This window comes from Pristiophorus japonicus, chromosome 2, assembly GCF_044704955.1.
Source record: "Pristiophorus japonicus isolate sPriJap1 chromosome 2, sPriJap1.hap1, whole genome shotgun sequence".
Taxonomy (NCBI): Eukaryota; Metazoa; Chordata; class Chondrichthyes; family Pristiophoridae; genus Pristiophorus; species Pristiophorus japonicus.
The window spans coordinates 150,724,039-150,743,274 of NC_091978.1; positions in this window are offsets into that span (position 1 = coordinate 150,724,039).

The window sequence follows — 19,236 nt, forward strand, 5'->3', positions numbered from 1 at the left end:
CAGGTCTTAAACAAGTTCCCTTCGCTGTTCGAACCAGGCATCGGGAAGTTCCAAGGAGCAAAAGTGCAGATCCACCTAATTTCGGGGGCGCGACCCATCCATCACAAGGCGAGGGCAGTACCATACATGATGAGAGAAAGGGTAGAGATCGAGCTGGACCGGCTGCAACGAGAGGGCATCATTTCGCCGATCGAATTCAACGAGTGTGCCAGTCCAATTTTTCCCGTCCTCAAGGGAGACGGCACCATCAGAATCTGTGGTGATTACAAAGTAACTATCAATCGTTTCTCCCTGCAGGATCACTACCAAAGGCTGACGACCTTTTTGCTATGCTGGCGGGAGGAAAGACGTTCACAAAACTGGACTTGACCTCGGCCTACATGACGCAGGAGCTGGAGGAATCATCGAAGAGCCTTACCTGCATCAACACGCACAAAGATCTCTTCATTTATAACAGATGCCCGTTTGGAATTCCATCAGCCGTGGCGATATTCCAGAGAAACATGGAAAGCTTACTGAAGTCGGTCCCGCGCACGTTGGTCTTCCAGGACGACATCTTGGTTACAGGTCAGGATACAGTCGAGCATCTGCAGAACTTGGAGGAGGTTCTTAGTCGACTCAACCAAGGACCAACTCCAAACCAAATGGCTGAGTTTGTATATTATAAGATCTTATTTTCTTGATCTTACCTTTCACTGGGTGACTTACATCTCCAAATTATAAAATCTATTTCTGTTTTATTTGGCTAGATTCTAGAGTAGTAGGTAAAATGTCAGCTTAAGAATTACGCCAATCCAAATTATGAGAGCCACTCCAATCCAAATAGGTAACATAATGACTTAAGAATTAGGAGCAGGAGTCAGCCATACAGCCCCTCGAGCCTGCTCTGCCATTCAATAAGATCATGGCTGATCTTCGACTTCAACTCTACTTTCCTGCCCAATTCCCATATTCCTTCATTCCTCTGGAGTCCAAAAATATCTGTCTCAGCCTTAAACATATTCACTGTAAAGTCCTGTCCCTGCAGTACAGACTCACACGAGGCACATGTTGAAGTCAAGGTCACTCAGGACCTGCACCTTTATTACACAGCTCTCGAATGCCACACTTGCCTGAGACCTGTCCTTATATACCTGTCTGGGACAGGTATCCAGTGTCTCCTGCAAGTGCACCCCTGGTGGTAAGGTAAGCTTGTGGTTACAGGTCATCTCTAGTTACAATCATGTATAGCATGGTAAGATACAGTTGTGTACAGTAGTGTGAGATACATGACATCACCCTCCCCCAAGGTCTTATTGCCTTTATAGGTTCAGTCTCTCAGGTGGTCTATGCTCTCACGTGGAGCGTCTTAGTTGTGGTTCAGTTGTTTGCCTTGGTACCTGTTTTTCCTTCGGTGTGATTGTTGGTGTCTCGCCTGGGCTGTCTGTTGAGATTGCACTTTCCTCAGGTTGTTCCCGCCGTCTGTCCACCAGGTGTGGTGTGAGTTCCACATTGTAGTCTGCTTCTGGTTCAGCAGTGTTGTTGGTAAATCTACTTTTGACTTGGTCTACATGCCTCCGGCAGGTTTGGCCATTGTCCATTTGTACAACCAGTAGCCTGTTTCCTTCCTTACCTGTTACTGTCCCTGCAAGCCATTTGGGACCCCTGCCATAGTTTAGCATAAACACTTTGTCCCCTATCTCATTCCACCTCCCCCTCGAATTTCGGTCATGGTACTCAGTTAGCTTACGGCGCTTTGCCTCAACGATCTCATGCATGTCTGGGAGGATTAATGAGAGCCTTGTTTTTAAGATCCGTTTCATCAATAGTTGCATGGGGGGAACTCCAGTCAATGAATGTGGACGAGATCTGTAAGCCAGCAGCAGTCACGACAGGCGACCCTGCAGCTTGGGACCTTGGATTTTGAGCATGCCTTGTTTAATGATCTGCACCGCTTGCTCTGCCTGGCCATTGGAGGCCAGCTTGAACGGTGCCGTCCTAACGTGATTTATGCCGTGGTCACTCATGAAATCTTGGAATTCTGCGCTGGTGAAGCACGGACCATTATCACTGACCAATATGTCAGGAATGCTGTGCGTTGCGAACATGGTTCCAAGGCTCTCCACAGTTGTGGAGATGGTGCTCGAGTTTAAAATGGTGCATTTGATCCACTTTGAAAATGCATCTACAACTACGAGGAACATTTTGCCCATAAATGGGCCCGCGTAGTCTACGTGTACCCGCGACCACAGTTTGGTGGGCCAGGGCCAGGGGCTCACGGGGGCCTCCCTGGGGGCATTACTGAGTTGGGCACAAATGGTGCACCATCTGATGCAGAGCTCCAAGTCCGCGTCAATGCCAGGCCACCAGACGTGGAATCTGGCTATGGCCTTCATGAGAACGATCCCCGGGTGCTCGCGATGGAGCTCCCGGACAAATGCCTCTCTGCCTCGCAGAGGCATAACTACTCGGCTGCCCCACATCAGGCAGTCTGCTTGTAGTGACAGCTCATGCATGCGCCTATGGAAAGGTTTGATCTCCTCGGGGAAGGATTGTGAGCCTCTGCCCAGTCACCAGTTAAGACACGTCTTTTTACTAGGGTTAACGTGGAGTCGCTGGTCATCCAGGCTCTGATTTGGCGAGCCGTCATGGGCGAACCTGTGGACTCAAAGGCATTGATTGCCATGATTATCTCACAGTCCTGTTCGTTAGACCCTTCCGTGGTCGCCAGGGGTAGCCTGCTAAGCGCATTGGCACAGTTGTCTGTGCCTGGTCTGTGCCTTATGGTGTAATCGTAAGTGGCCAGCATAAGTGCCCACTGTTGAATGCGCGCCGAGGCGTTGCCGTTTATTGCCTTGCTCACGGATAGTGGGGATGTGAGGGGCTTGTGGTCGGTTTCTAACACGAACTTGGCCCCAAAAAGGTATTGGTGCATCTTTTTGACACCGTACACGCACGCGAGCACCTCCTTCACCACCATTCTGTACCTGCACTCTGCCCGCGAAAGTGACCTGGAGGCATAAGCTATGGGTTGTAATTTACCCGCACTATTGACATGTTGTAAAACGCACCCGACCCCGTACACTGACGCATCATATGTAAGAACTAGCTTTTTGCCTGGATCAAAGAAAGCCAAAACACTGTTGGAACACAGAAGGTTGCGTGCCTTTTTGAAGGCGCGTTCCTGAGCGTCCCCCCAAAACCAATCGCACCCCTTTCTGAGTAGCACGTGGAGAGGCTCCAGCAGCATGCTTAAGTTCTGCATAAAGTTCCCAAAGTAATTGAGCAGCCCGAGAAAGGCGCGCAGTTCTGAAACATTCCGGGGCCTGGGTGCCAGGTGAATTGCTTCGGTTTTGGACTCTGTTGGGCGGATTCCATCAGCGGCAATCCTTCTGCCCAAAAATTCAACCTCTGGCGCGAGAAACAGGCACTTGGATTTCTTAACTCTTAGGCCTACCCGATCTAACCGCTTTAGTACTTCCTACAAATTGCGGAGATGGGAGTCGGTGTCCCTGCCCGTGATAAGTATGTCGTCTTGAAGTACAACTGTCCCCGGGATGGACTTGAGCAGACTGGAATATAGCAGCCACCGACCTGATGCTGAATGGGCATCGATTGTACATGAAAAGGCCTCGATGTGTGTTGATGGTGGTGAGTAGTTTGGATTCCTCGGTCAATTTTTGCGTCATATACGCAGATGTGAGATCTAGTTTTGAGAAAAGTTTTCCTCCAGCCAATGTGGCAAATAAGTCCTCCGCTCTGGGCAGCGGGTATTGGTCCTGTAGGGAGACTCTGTTTATGGTAGATTTGTAGTCCCCACAGATTCGTACGGATCCATCAGGCTTCATGACTGGGACGATGGGACTTGCCCAGTCGCTAAATTCCACAGGTAAGATAATGCCTTCCCGCAGAAGCCTGTCCAGTTCATGTTCAATCTTTTCCCTTATCACATAGGGCACAGCTCTGGCCTTGTAATGGACTGGTCTCGCATCCTGTGTGATGTAGATTGTGACTTTAGCCCCTTTGAAGGTGCCCACACCTGGCTGAAAGAGATGTTCAAATTGACTTAGAACTGTTGAGCAGGAGGTCCGTTCCTCTGATGACATGGCGTGAATATCATTCCATTTCCAGTTTGGTTTTGCCAGCCAGCTTCTCCCCAGCAGTGCTGGGAGATCTCCGGGGACAATCCACAGGGGAATTCGGTTCACTGTCCCTTTGTGTGTGACTGAGAGCATGGCGCTGCCAAGGACTGGGACGATTTCTTTGGTATAGGTCCTTAGTTTGGTGTCGACCCTTGTGAGCTTTGGTCTGTCTCTTTTGTGCTGCCACAGCTGTTCAAATTGTTGAGCGCTCATGAGAGATTGACTCGCTCCCATATCCAGCTCCATGTTGATGGGTATCCCGTTGAGTAGGACCCTCATCATTATTGGAGGCGTCTTGTTGAAAGAGCAGTGGCCATTGATCGTGTTTACCCGCTGCACCTCAGTGTCCGGGGTACTGTCCCCACCGCCTTCTGGTCCGCTTTCCGACCCTTCCGATTCGTATACCAGCCGAGCTGCTGTTTTTCTGCAATGCGGGCCAGATGCCCTGTATAGTTGCAGTTTCTGCAAATAGCATGCTGAAATCGACATCCCCTTGTTGAGTGCCTTCCCCCACATCTCCAGCACAGACTGCTTCCATTGTTTCCAAAGGATGAGCTGCGTCTGGCTGATCTCTCTTGAGCTTCTCTCAGTTTGCAGTTGATTGCTCGCATTGTGGGTTGATGAGGTGTGAACGGCCGTTCATGTGGCCCTTGATGGCTTCTGGCACCACTGCCTGCTGTTGAGGGCCTGCTCTCCTGCCTTTGTCTGTGTGTCGGGGTAGTGGCTTGTTTCATGCTGTGAACCCCTTGTTCCGATGTTTCGTTAGTTGTCGTACCCGCAGTGTAGATCAACCTCGTTTCGTCTTCTCCCGCCAAGAATATCTGTGCAACCAGTGCTGCTGCATCTAGTGTCAAGTTCTTGGTCTCGCTGAGCTTTCGGAATATGCCTACATGGCCTATTCCCTCAATAAAAAAGTCTCTCAGTACTTCTCTCCTTAGTTCATCGGAGAACTTACATAAGCTAGCCAACCTCCGAAGTTCCGCCACGAAGTCGGGTATGCTGTGGCCCACACAGCGTCTGTAGTTGTAGAACCTGTGTCTGGCCATGTGTAGGCTGCTCGCTGGCTTCAGGTGGTCTCTTACCAGTGTGCTCAACTCTTCAAACGACTTGCTTGCTGGTTTCTCGGGTGCCAGCAGGTCCTTCATTAAAGCGTATGTTTTTGAGCCACAACTGGTCAAGAGATGGGCTTTTCTCTTGTCTGCCTTGTCGTCGCCCAACCAGTCTTTGGTTTTGAAGCTTTGCTGGAGCCTTTCTATAAAGTCATCCCAATTATCTCCAGCATTGTATTTTTCATCTGAATCGTTGGTCGCCATTCTGTGGATTCTGTAATCCTGTAACTCGTCGCCACTGTAAAGTCCTGTCCCTGCAGTACAGACTCACACGAGGCACATGTTGAAATCATGGTCACTCAGTCCTGCACCTGTATTACACAGCTCTTGAATGCCACACTTGCCTGAGACCTGTCTTTATATATCTGTCTGGGACAGGTATCCAGTGTCTCCTGCAAGTGCACCCCTGGTGGTAAGGTAAGCTTGTGGTTACAGGTCATCTCTGGTTACAGTCATGTATAGCATGGTAAGATACAGTTGTGTTCAGTAGTGTGAGATACATGACATTCACGACTCAGCATCCACAGCACTTTGGGGTAGAGAGTTCCAAAGAGTCACAACCCTCTGAGAGAAGAAATTCCTCTTCACCTCCGTCTTAAAAGTCTGGCTCCTTATCCTGAGATTATGCCCCCTAGTTCTAGACTCTCCAGCCAGGGGAAACAATCTTTCAGCATTTATCCCATCAAACCCCCTCAGAATCTTATCTGTTTCAATGGGATCATCTGTAATTCTTCTAAACTTCAGAGTGTATAGGCCCAATCTACTCAATCTCTCCTCATAAGACAACCCTCACATCCCAGGAATCAATCTAGTGAACCTTCGTTGCACCGCCTCTAAAACAAGTAGATCCTTCCTTAAATAAGGAGGCCAAAACTGTGCACAGTACTCCAGGTGTGATCTCACCAGAGCCCTGTACAATTGTAGCAAGATTTCCTTCCTCTTGTACTCCAACTCTCTAGCAATAAAGGCCAACATGCCATTTGCCTTCCTAATTGCTTGCTGTACCTACATGCTAACTTGTGTTTCTTGTACGAGGACACCCGAGTCTCTGTGAACACCAACATTTAATAGTTTCTCACCATTTAAAAATATCCTGCTTTTTTATTCTTCCTACCAAAGTGAATAACTTCACATTTCCCCACATTATACTCCATCTGCCACCTTATTGCCCACTCACTTAACCTGTCCCTATCCCTTTGCAAGCACTTTGCATCCTGCTCACAGCTTACTTTCCCACCGAGCTTTGTATCATCAGTAAACTTGGATATATTGGTATATCATCTATCATCTTTCATATATCATCTAAGTCATTGATATAGATTGTAAATAGCTGAGGCCCAAGCATTGATCCTTGTGGCACCCTACTAGTGCAGCCTGTCAATCCAAAATGACCAGTTTATCCTTACTCCCTGTTTTCTGTCCATTAACCAATCCTCTATCAAGTGTTAATAATTACCCCCAACTCCATGTGCCCTTATTTTGCATAACAACCTTTTATGTGTATCATGTATGTACATTCTGTTTGTAGCCACCAGATGGCGTCATTGTTTGAGGCCACTGAACAGCATGCATATGGTGCTGCTCGGGTATAAAAGGCCAGCCATTTTGAGAGTCAGGCACTTCGGGCCGAAATAAAGCAGAAGCAAGGTTGTACCTTTCTGAGTTAAACAGTACTCAGTTTGAACCTTTATTGCATACATAACACTTGACGACGATAATACAAGAATCTTTGTTTGCAAAATGAGCACGATTGGATTTTTAGAGCGATTCATGGAGGGAGAAGATTGGGCAGACTTTGCGAGCCGTTTGACCCAGTACTTCGTGGTCAACAAAATGAAGTGGGTCGACGATGCAGATCGGCACCGGGCTGTGTTCCTCACTGTGTGCGGTTCAAAGATCTACGGTCTGATAAAGAATCTACTCATGCCTAGTGATCCAACAGAGAAAACGTACGAGGAGTTGTGTACATTGGTACGGGAGCACCTCAAGCCAGATGACGGCATCATCATCTCGAGATACAGGTTTTATACACATGTTCGTTCGGAGGGCCAGAGCGTGACGGAATTTGTTGCCAACCTGAGACGTCTAGCAGGACCGTGCAAATTCGGGACGGTGTTGGCAGACATGCTGCGGGATTTCTTTGTTATCGGTATCAACCACGAGGTGATCTTGCGCAAACTTCTGGCAGTGGAGGAGATGGATTTAAAAAGGGCCATCCAGATCGCTCAATCATGTATGACGACGGACAGGAGTCCAAAGCAAACAGCGGTGAAGAATCAAACCTCGGCAAGTACAGTCAATGCGATTGATTCGGCGTTCGGCAGAGTGGCACATGGCAGGGTCTATCCAGCTGCGTTTGCAAAACCTGTGGCTGCCCAAAGTACGCCAGCGGGAATATATCCGACTTTTCCGTGTTGGCATTGTGGGAGAAATCATCGGCACGAGCAGTGTCGATTTAAGCAATATAGTTGCAAAGGCTGTCTGAGAGTGGAGCATCTCCAGCGCAAGTATCCGCAGATGAGCAAGCGAGCTGCGACACACCACGTGGAGGATGAGAGACTAGCGCGGCTGGATACGCAATCCGAGATGCCAGAGGGGGAATTGTATGGACTGTATTCCTTCATAACCAAGAATAAACCAATCTTGATTAACATGAAGTTTAACGGGATAGAGGTATTGATGGAACTAGACACAGGTGCGAGTCAATCGATCATGAACGAGAGGGCATACAAACACAGAAAATAAGTGCAGGAGTAGGCCATTCAGCCCTTCGAGCCTGCACCACCCTTCAATAAGGTCATGGCTGATCATTCCTCAGTACCCCTTTCCGGCAGTGCACAAGGGGTATGGAGAGAAAGCAGGAAAGGGGTACTGAGGGAATGATCAGCCATGATCTTATTGAATGGCGGTGCAGGCTCAAAGGGCCGAATGGCCTATTCCTGCACCTATTTTCTATGTTTCTATGTTTCTATGATAACTGCTGTACCTTTATTGCATGCATACCTTTATTGCACGCATCCCTTATTTTTTGTTTGATGCTATCCCCAAACTCACTACTGCTGTTTGGTGGTCTGTACACAACTCCCACTAGCGTTTTCTGCCCTTTGGTATTCCGTAGCTCAATCCATACCGATTCCACATCATCCATGTTAATGTCCTTTCTTACTATTGCATTCATTTCCTCTTTAATCAGCAATGCCATCCCGCCTCCTTTTCCTTTCTGTCTATCCATCCTAAATGTTGAATACCCCTGGATGTTGAGTTCACAGCCTTGGTCATCCTGGAGCCATGTCTCTGTGATGCCAATTACATCATATCTGTTAACTGCTATCTGCGCAGTTAATTCGTCCACTTTATTCTGAATACTCCTCGCATTGAGGTACAGAGCCTTCAGGCTTGTCTTTCTAACACACTTTGCCCCTTTAGAATTTTGCTGTAATGTGGCCCTTTCTGCTTTTTGCTTTAGGTTTCTCTGCCCTCCACTTTAACTTTTTTTCTTTTTATCTTTTGATTCTGCCCCCATTCTACTTCCCTCTGTCTCCCTGCATAGATTCCCATCCCCCTGCGATATTAGTTTAACTCCTCCCCAACAGCACTAGCAAACACTCCCCCTCGGACATTGGTTCCGGTCGTGCCCAGGTGCAGACCATCCAGTTTGTACTGGTCCCACCTCCCCCAGAACTGTTTCCAATGTTCCAGGAATTTGAATCCCTCCCTTCTGCACCACTCCTCAAGCCACGTATTTATCTGAGCTATCCTGCGATTCCTACTCTGACTCGCACGTGGCACTGGTAGCAATCCTGAGATTACTACTTTTGAGGTCCTATTTTTTAATTTACCTCCTAGCTCCCTAATTTCATCTCGTAGGACCTCATCCCATTTTTTAGCTATATCATTGGTACCTATATGCACCATGACAACTGGCTGTTCACCCTCCCTTTTCAAAATATCCTGTACCCGCTCTGAGACATCCTTGACCCTTGCACCAGGGAAGCAACATACCATCCTGGAGTCTCAGTTGCGGCCGCAGAAATGCCTATCTATTCCCCTTACAATAGAATCCCCTACCACTATAGCTCTCCTACTCTTTTTCCTGCTCTCCTGTGCAGCAGAGCCACCCACGGTGCCATGAACTTGGCTGTTGCTGCTCTCCCCTGATGAGTCATCCCCCCCAACAGTTCCCAAAGAGGTGTATCTGTTATGCAGGGGGATGACCACAGGAGACCCCTGCACTACCTTCCTTGCTCTGCTCTTCCTGTTGGTCACCCATTCCCTATTTGGCTGTGTACCCTTTACCTGTGGTAAGACCAACTCACTAAACGTGCTATTCACATCATTCTCAGCATTATGGATGCTCCAGAGTAAATCCACCTGCAGCTCCAGTGCTGCAATGTGGTCGGTCTGTCAGGAGCTGCAGGCGGATGCACTTCCCGCTCAAGTAGTCGTCAGGGACATTGGAAGCGTCCCCGAGTTCCCACATAGTACAGGAGGAGCATAACACGTGTCCGAGTTCTCCTGCCATGACTTAACCCTTAGATTAACTTAATTTGGCAACAACAATGCTAAAAGGTTACTTACTGATAAAGAAAAGAAAAACTACTCACCAATCACTTACCCTCTTGGCTGTGACGTCACCTTTCGATTTCTTTCTACTTCTTTTTTGCCTCCCTGCTGCAGCTATACTGGCTGGCCTTTTATCGGGCATTTTATAAGCTGTGGGATACTAAGATTGTGAGGCCCAGGCTGAGCCCTGTTAATGCCAAGCTGCTCACGTACACCAAAGAATTGATAAAGGTAATTGGCAGTGCACAAATTAATGTGTCATATAATGGTGCGGTTCATGAGTTACCGCTGTGGATTGTTCTAGACAATGGCCCAACGTTGCTCGGCAGGAGCTGGTTGGAGAAAATCAGATGGGACTGGAACGACATCAAGGCATTGTCATCGGAGGAAGATACATGTGCCCAAGTATTGAGCAAGTTCCCCCCGCTGTTCGAGCCGGGCATCGGCAATTTCACAAGAGCCAAGGTGCAGATCCACGTAGACTCAGATGCAAGACCCGACCATCATAAAGCTCGGGCAGTGTCATATATGATGAGGGAAAAGGTCGAAATTGAACTGGACAGACTCCAGCGTGAAGGGATCATATCACTGGTCGAATTTAATGAATGGGCCAGCCCCATTGTTCCTATGCTGAAGAGTGATGGCACAGTCAGAATCTGTGGAGACTATAAGGCTACGATCAACAGGGTTTCGAAACAAGATCAGTAACTGTTACCAAAGGCTGATGACTTGTTTGCGACACTAGACGGAGAGAAGTCGTTCACAAAACTGGACTTGACGTCGGCCTATATGACACAGGAGTTGGTCGAGATGTCGAAGAGACTTACATGCATTTACACACACAAAGGAGTGTTTATTTACCTCAGTTGCCCTTTTGGAATTTGCTCGGCTGCAGCAATATTCCAGAGGAATATGGAAAGTATACTGAAGTCCGTTCCCAGAACCGTTGTGTTCCAAGATGACATCCTGATCAACGGTCGTGACTCCAAGGAACATCTGAACAACCTGGAAGAGGTTCTACTGCGTTTGGATAGAGTGGGACTCAGACTGAAATGCTCGAAGTGCATCTTCATGGCACCGGAGGTCAAATTCCTCGGGAGGGAAATCGCCGCTGATGGCATCAGACCTACTGACGTGAAAACCAAGGCCATCAAGAATGCACTCAAGCCACAGAATGTGACAGAGCTGCATTCGTTCCTGGGTCTACTGAACTACTTTGATAACTTCCTACCTAAATTGAGCACCTTACTAGAACGACTGCACATGCTGTTGAGAAAAGGTGATAACTGGGTGTGGGGCACATCGCAAGACAGAGCTTTCAAGAAAGCCACCAATCTGCTTTGCTCGAACAAGCTGCTGGTACATTATGATCTATGTAAACGTTTAGTTTTGACCTGTGACGTATCGTCATATGGAATTGGTTGCATACTCCAACAAGCCAATGAGTCGGGGAAACTTCAACCTGTCGGATATGCATCCAAAAGTTTGTCTAAAGCAGAAAGAGCCTACAGCATGGTAAAAAAAGAAGCTTTAGTGTGTGTGTACGGTGTTAAAAAGATGCAGCAATACCTGTTTGGTTTGAGGTTCGAATTCGAGACTGATCACGCCGCTCATTTCATTGTTTTCCGAGAGCAAAGATATCAATACCTTTGAGCCTGCTTCATCCTGCATCCAAAGGTGGGCGCTGACATTATCTGCCTATGATTATGTCATTCGCCACAGACCTGGCACAGAGAATTGTGCCAATGCTTTGAGCCGGTTGTCGTTGCCCACATCGGAGGTGGAAACGACACAACCGGCGGATCTAATGTTAATCATGGATGCTTTTGAGAGTGAAGGAACCCTTGTCACGGCTCAACAAGTTAAGACCTCGACCAGCCAGGATCCGATTTTATCGGTGGTAAAGGGTTGCATCCTCAAAAGGGATTGGTCTGCCATACCTAAGCAAATGTGCGAGGAGGCCAAACCATACATTCGTCACAAGGACGAACTGTCTATTCAAGCAGATTGCATATTGTGGGGCAATCGCGTTGTAATGCCCAAGAAAGGGAGAGAGAAGTTCGTACGTGAGTTACACAGCACACATACGGGTATAGTGATGGTGAAGGCCATTGCCAGGTCCCATGTATGGTGGCCAGGAATTGATTCTGAGCTTGAAACATGCGTGCATCAGTGCAACACTTGCATGCAGCTCAGCAAAGCACCAGCGGAATCGCCGCTGAGTCTGTGGTCGTGGCCATCCAAACCTTGGTCCAGGATCCATGTAGATTTTTCAGGTCCCTTCCTGGGCAAGATGTTTTTAGTGGTGGTGGATGCTTATTCGAAGTGGATAGGATGCATAATCATGTCATCCAATACGTCCATGGCAATCATAGAGAATCTCAATGTCATGTTCGCAACACATGGTCTGCCTAACATAGTGGTGAGTGACAATGGGTCGTGCTTCACCAGTCAGGAATTTCAGGAGTTTGTGAAACTTAGTGGCATAAAACATGTAAGGTCAGCACCGTTCAAGCCTGCGTCCTGCGGGCAAGCAGAACGTGCAGTACAAATGATCAAACAAAGCATGAGGAGAGTAACCCAAGGGTCACTGCAGATCTGCTTATACTGCATACTGTTGAGTTACAGGACAAGACCCCACACACTCACAGGGGTCTTGCCTGCTGAACTCATGATGAAAAGCGGTCTTAAGACCAAGCTATCTCTGGTACACCCGGATTTAAATAATCATGTTGAATACAGAAGACAAGATCAACAAGGGTACCACGATCGTGCAACAGTGTCACGTGAGATTTCTGTTAATGATCCTGTATATGTGTCAGGGTCCCAAATGGATCGCTGGTATGGTCATGGCCAAGGAGGGCAACAGAATATTCGTTATTAAGCTCAAGAATGGGCAAACTTGCAGGAAACACATGGATTAAACAAAGCTGAGGCACACAGATGAGCCAGAACAGTTGGACGAAGAAACCATCGACGACCAACCAACCTACCAGCAGTCTTCAGAAGATTCAAGGGTCATCAGTGAACCCGGAATTTCCATCACGGACCTGTTCAATAAAAATGGACTTGCAATTCCTGACATGGCCACAGCCACCCCCAACAAGTCAGTCATCCAGCCACCAGCCACAACAGACCCCGCACACTCAACCAAGGCTGGAATTGAACTGAGACAGTCAACCCGGGAGCACCAAGCACCGGACCGTCTCAACCTGTGAAAGAGTGTGTTAAGATCTCAGAGAGGGGTATTGTCATGTATGTACATTCTGTTTGTAGCCACCAGATGGCGTCATTGTTGGAGGCCACTGAGCAGCACGCACATGGTGCTGCTCAGGTATAAAAGCCAGCCATTTTGAGAGTCAGGCACTTTGGGCCGAAATAAAGCAGAGCCAAGGTTGTACCTTGCTTAGTTAAACAGTACTCAGTTTGAACCTTTATTACATACATAACAATGTGGCACCTTATCGAATGCCTTTTGGAAATCCAAATATACTGAATACACTGGTTCACCTTTATCTACCTTGCTGGTTATATCCTCAAAAAAACTCGAATAAATTTAAGAAACATGATTTCCCTTTCATAAAACCATGTTGACTCTGCCTAATCATATTATGATTTTCTCAGTGCCATGTTACCATTTCTTTAATAAAGGATTCTAGCATTTTCCCGATGATTGATGTCAGGCTAACTGGCCTATAGTTCCCTGTTTTCCCTTTCCCTCCTTTCTTGAATCCGCTGGGACCGTTCCTGAATGTAGGGAATTTTGGTAGATCACAACCAATGCATCCACTATCTCTGCAGCCATCTTTTTTAAAACACTAGGATGTAGGCCCCCAGATACAAGGGATTTGCAGGTTTTAGTCCCATTAGTTTCTCAAGTACTTTTTCTCTACTGATATTAATTACTTTAATTTCCTCGCTCCCATTAGCCCTTTGATTCCCCAATACTTTTGGTATGCTTTTTGTGTCGTCTACTATGTGGCTCTCATCACAAACAGTTAACACTGTCAAATAACTACTGAAAACTATTTGAAAATATTTGGAAAGAACAAAATTGAAGATTTTCTATGATTCTACGAAATTATCTGCAGAACATTTACTGGTTCTACTGCTGCTTCTATTATACAAATTTGTTCTATGTTTAATAGCATAGACGATAATGTCAGTCTCACAAAAATAAGATTTGCATTCTGTTAGGTATGTATGCTTTACATATAAATTATATATATATGTATATATATGTATATAATATAGATAGATATGGGTGGGAAGCCAGTTCTAAAATGAATTCTAAGCTGCTTCTTTGAAAACTGAAATTGCTCTTTAGAGACACTTCAATTGATTCACAGATACAGATTCCGTTTTAGTCTGTGGGATCTGTTAAATGCATCCCTCTATGATGGGGAATTCTAAAGTATAATTTCTGATTGTTGTTAGATATTAAAATAAGATGGCTGTAATGCAGAGAAATCACAGGTGAGAATTACAATTCCAAAACATTGTTACCACATTCTTTGCTATTAAGATATTAAGGGGCCGAAATGCAGGGTCCCGATAAGGCCCGTTAACGCCAGTTTGTGGCGGCCATGTGGCGGAATCCAATGGCTGCCGTTTTGCCGTCAACTGGCCACCATGACCGAAATTTACCGTAGGAGATTTTGGGCGTTGTCCACTTTCGCCCCAATCGGCCGACTTCTGTGGTAGTACGGGGCTTGCGGCAGTGATGACGCAAACAAAGTGCAAACCGCTGCCGCTCCACCCCCGAACCTATTTTCAGGATAAAAAAGCCTTGCTGCTTAGTGACTGATAGGTCCTTACTACACAGTATAAATGCACATGAGGCCCATGCTTGAGAGAAGGTCAGTCTGTGACCTATCCTTTATTTCTTAGCACTCAAGTGATGAAGGTGGGTGGAGCTTCCCTTTTTATACCTTAAGGTCCAGGTTAGGAGTGTCTCCCACCTAGTGGTCAGTGTTCTCACGGTGTACAACTTAGGTCAGTTTATACATGGGTTACAATGCTGGTTGAATACATGACATCACCTCCCCCCGCAAAGTTTTATTGGGATCACAGGTTGAGTCTCTCTGGTGGTTTACGCTCCCTTGTAGAGCGCCTGAGTTGGGGCTCCGGTTGTTGGGTGCTGGCCTGAGTGTCTGCTGTTTGCAGTGCCTCAGGCCTGTCCGGACTGCCCACAGTGACTGGGCTCTCCTCCCTTTGGTTCCGGTGTTCGGTCACCTGTGGTGGAGTGAACTCTATATCGTGTTCTTCCTCTGCTTCTTCTATGGGGTTGCTGAACCTCCTTTTTGTTTGATCCACATGTTTGCGGCAGATTTGTCCATTGGTAAGTTTAACTACCAGAATTCCATTTCCCTCTTTGGCAACCACAGTGCCTGCGAGCCATTTGGGCCCTGCAGCGTAGTTGAGGACAAAAACAGGATCATTTACATCAATACATCGCGCCCTCACATTCCTGTCATGGTAGTGATATTGTGACTGGCGCCTGCTCTCGACAATTTCTTTCATGGTGAGGTGTATAAGGGATAATCGGGTTTTGAGCGTCCTTTTCATTAGTAGCTCTGCGGGTGGAACCCCTGTGAGCGAGTGTGGTCGGGATATATAGGCCAACAGGAGGATAAGCGGGTTTGTAGGGAACCCCCTTGGAATCTGAGCATCCTCTGTTTGATTATCTGCACTGCTCGTTCTGCCTGGCCGTTTGAGGCCGGCTTGAACGGTGCCGTTCTAACATGGTTAATTCCATTGCCTGACATGAAGTCCTGGAATTCAGTGCTTGTGAAGCACGGGCCATTGTCGCTGACCAAGATGTCCGGTAGACCGTGGGCGGCGAACATTGCCCGTAGACTTTCTACCGTGGCAGAGGATGTGCTTGAATTTAAAATGTCACACTCGATCCATTTGGAGTAGGCGTCTACTACAACCAAAAACATTTTCCCCATGAAAGGACCTGCGTAGTCCACATGGATGCGTGACCAAGGCTTGGCGGGCCATGGTCAGGGGCTAAGGGGGGCTTCCCTGGGCGCATGGCACCCACCTCAATGAAGCGCTGTGGGACATTTTTGTCATTGGAATTGGCCATGAGGGCCTTCTTCACAAGCTATTTTCGACAGATACCACAGTCACACTGCAGAAGGCTATTTCTGTGAGCCAGTCATTCATGACCTCGACCTGTGGCTCTAGGCAGATGTCTCACTCTCAGGACTCAAACCCGGCAGGTACTGTGCACAGAGTGGCGCCGTTCAGGAGCTGGACTGTAGAGCGCGAATCCTCTCAGGGAAGAGAGAACAGGCTCCCGAATCCTTTAACTCAGAGTCCGCCGAGGGGGGCTAATCGAGTAGCACCATGCTGGCGTTGTGGAGGGAATCACAGGGCTCACCAGTGCCATTTTAAAGACTATGTTTGCAAAGGCTGCAGCACCAAGGGCCACCTCCAGCGAATGTGTAAGAGAAATAGGACTCACTGTGTCGATGAGGAGTCCGCAGATGGCCATGAATCCGGCGTGGATTATGAATTGTTAGACAGAGAGGCAGCCCAATCCCACGGGGAGGTACATAGCATGTTTACCTGCACCACCGAGTGCTCCCCGCCGAAGATGGAAGTCGAGATAGAGGGAAGTCCCACCTAGTGGTCAGTGTTCTCACGGTGTACAACTTAGGTCAGTTTATACATGGGTTACAATGCTGGTTGAATACATGACACTTACAATTCTTCTTACATTGCTTAATTGTGTGGAACTGTCCCTTTAATTGTAGTGGGTGCAGGCCTCCTTTAAGGGAGCCTTGCTTGCTTTACCCCAATCCGCTTCTCCATTTGGTGCTACGTGTTGCTCCATCAGTGCTGCACCTCGTGATCTGGCCGCGGCCATCATTGTCTTCAACGCATCACCTCGTGTTTCGGGCGCAATCTTTTCTTCGTCCACGATGTCAACTGCGGTGATCCTCTTCTCCCCGGGTTCTGCCTCCGCAGTTGGGAAATCGCTGCTGGATCCAATTTTCTCCCTCCTGAATCCTGCCACGGGAGCCTGGAAGGTGCGTTCGGGTTGTCTCAGCTGGATCATCTCCATGCAGTCGTGCTGAGCGGTCTGTGTCTCGGGTGCCGTGCTGGTCATCTCACCGGTGCTGGGTCCACTCTCAGATGATGGCCTGCTTTGTCGCTGAGCGCAGAGGGCTTCGATCGCTGGAGGGGTGAAGACTTCCCACTTCCACTGGATCTTCTCCATCCACCTTTTGCCGAGCAGCGTTGGTCCATCACCTGCAACAATCCACAGAGATAACTTGTGCACCGTGCCATCATGGAGTACCTTTACGTTCACACTACCAACGACTGGGATGATTTCATTGGTGTAGGTGCACAGTTTTGCCTGAACCGGGGCCAACTCGAGTCGTTCAGCCAGATTGTCCCATAGCTTCTCAAATGCTCCTTGATTCATCACTGACTGGCTCGCCCCTGTGTCCACTTCCATGAAGACTGGACTTCCCTCTATCTCGACTTCCATCTTCAGCGGGGAGCACTCGGTGGTGCAGGTAAACATGCTATGTACCTCCCCGTGGGATTGGGCTGCCTCTCTGTCTAACAATTCATAATCCACGCCGGATTCATGGCCATCTGCGGACTCCTCATCGACACAGTGAGTCCTATTTCTCTTACACATTCGCTGGAGGTGGCCCTTTGTGCTGCAGCCTTTGCAAACATAGTCTTTAAAATGGCACTGGTGAGCCCTGTGATTCCCTCCACAACGCCAGCATGGTGCTACTCGATTAGCCCCCCTCGGCGGACTCTGAGTTAAAGGATTCGGGAGCCTGTTCTCTCTTCCCTGAGAGGATTCGCGCTCTACAGTCCAGCTCCTGAACGGCGCCACTCTGTGCACAGTACCTGCCGGGTTTGAGTCCTGAGAGTGAGACATCTGCCTAGAGCCACAGGTCGAGGTCATGAATGACTGGCTCACAGAAATAGCCTTCTGCAGTGTGACTGTGGTATCTGTCGAAAATAGCTTGTGAAGAAGGCCCTCATGGCCAATTCCAATGACAAAAATGTCTCACAGCGCTTCATTGAGGTGGGTGCCGAACTCGCACAGTGCCGCCAGCCTCCTGGCCTGGCGCTCCACCTGTTTCTCCCTGGTCATGGGGAAGGAGATATATTGCACTCTTCGCTTGTACAACGCATCGGTGACCTGCCGGATAGAGTAATGGGCGGTGAATTGTGAGATATTAGAGATATCTTGCAGACTGGAACGAGCCTATAGCGTAAAGGTTCAGAGCTATTGACACTTTTGTCTCAACGCTGAGAACTGTCCTCAGTCTTGTGTGAGGCTCCAGATCTGGCCGCAGGACATTGCAGAGCTCGGTCAAGATGGCCTACATAAATCACAGCATTCACACACACTGCTCGTTGCTGAGCTGTAGGAAGGAGAGCTGATGCTGGTACACCCTTGGACGGTAGGACCTCCTTGCCAGAGATATGTGCTGAACCCCTCCCATGCCAGCTGGCTGAGTGCCTTCTCCCTCTTCCTGCTGATGTTGCGAAGCATCTGCAGGCTACTGCTGGCAAGGCTCCTGGCCCACTATTTGGTAGGGGGGTTCAGCGTATCTCACCCTCCTCCTCATGCTATCTTCCTACTGTCCAGCCTCTGGACGTTGAGGTCTGTGGCCATTTGCAGGCCCATCTACATGTTGGGCAGCCATGGCTGCTGTCTCCCTTGCCCGCTGCCTGAGGATCCGTTGGTGATGGCAAAGCATCCTCCTGCGTGCCTCCCTGCCTCTGACAATGTGCAGAAGGCATTCCCTTGCCAACACTGAGCCCATTATGGCTGCAATGAGTGGCAGTGAAAAAGGTTTGCTCACTCAGCAAAAGTTATCACAAGCCTGCTGCCGTTTTTCAAAAGTTCCCCAAATATCGACGAAAAATTCTGATGAAGAAAAACCAGATCGCAACACACCAGTTGGCGGTCTCCAACAGTGCACCGACCCAAAAAGCAGGCACTGTCACTGTCATGTATTCAACCAGCATTGTAACCCATGTATAAACTGGCCTAAGTTGTACACCGTGTGAACACTGGCCACTAGGTGGGAGACACTCCTAACCTGGACCTTCAGGTATAAAAGGGGAAGCTCCACCCACTTCCATCACTTGAGTGCTAAGGAATAAAGGACAAGTCACAGACTGACCTTCTCTCAAGCATGGGCCTCGTGTGCATTTATACTGTGTAGTAAGGACCTATCAATGGCGACAAGAAACTGGGATTTAAACCGCGTGAGCATGGCCACTAGCAGAACAGACGAGAGGTACTGTGTTAAGGAATGGTTGGGACAGAGATTCAACATTGTTAAAGCAGCACACAGTTCTCCAGGCAGACAAGGGCAATCAGGCATGCCCCAACATGCAGTCGAACCCAGAGGGGGAGTTCGACAGAGACAATGGCAAGCTGAACA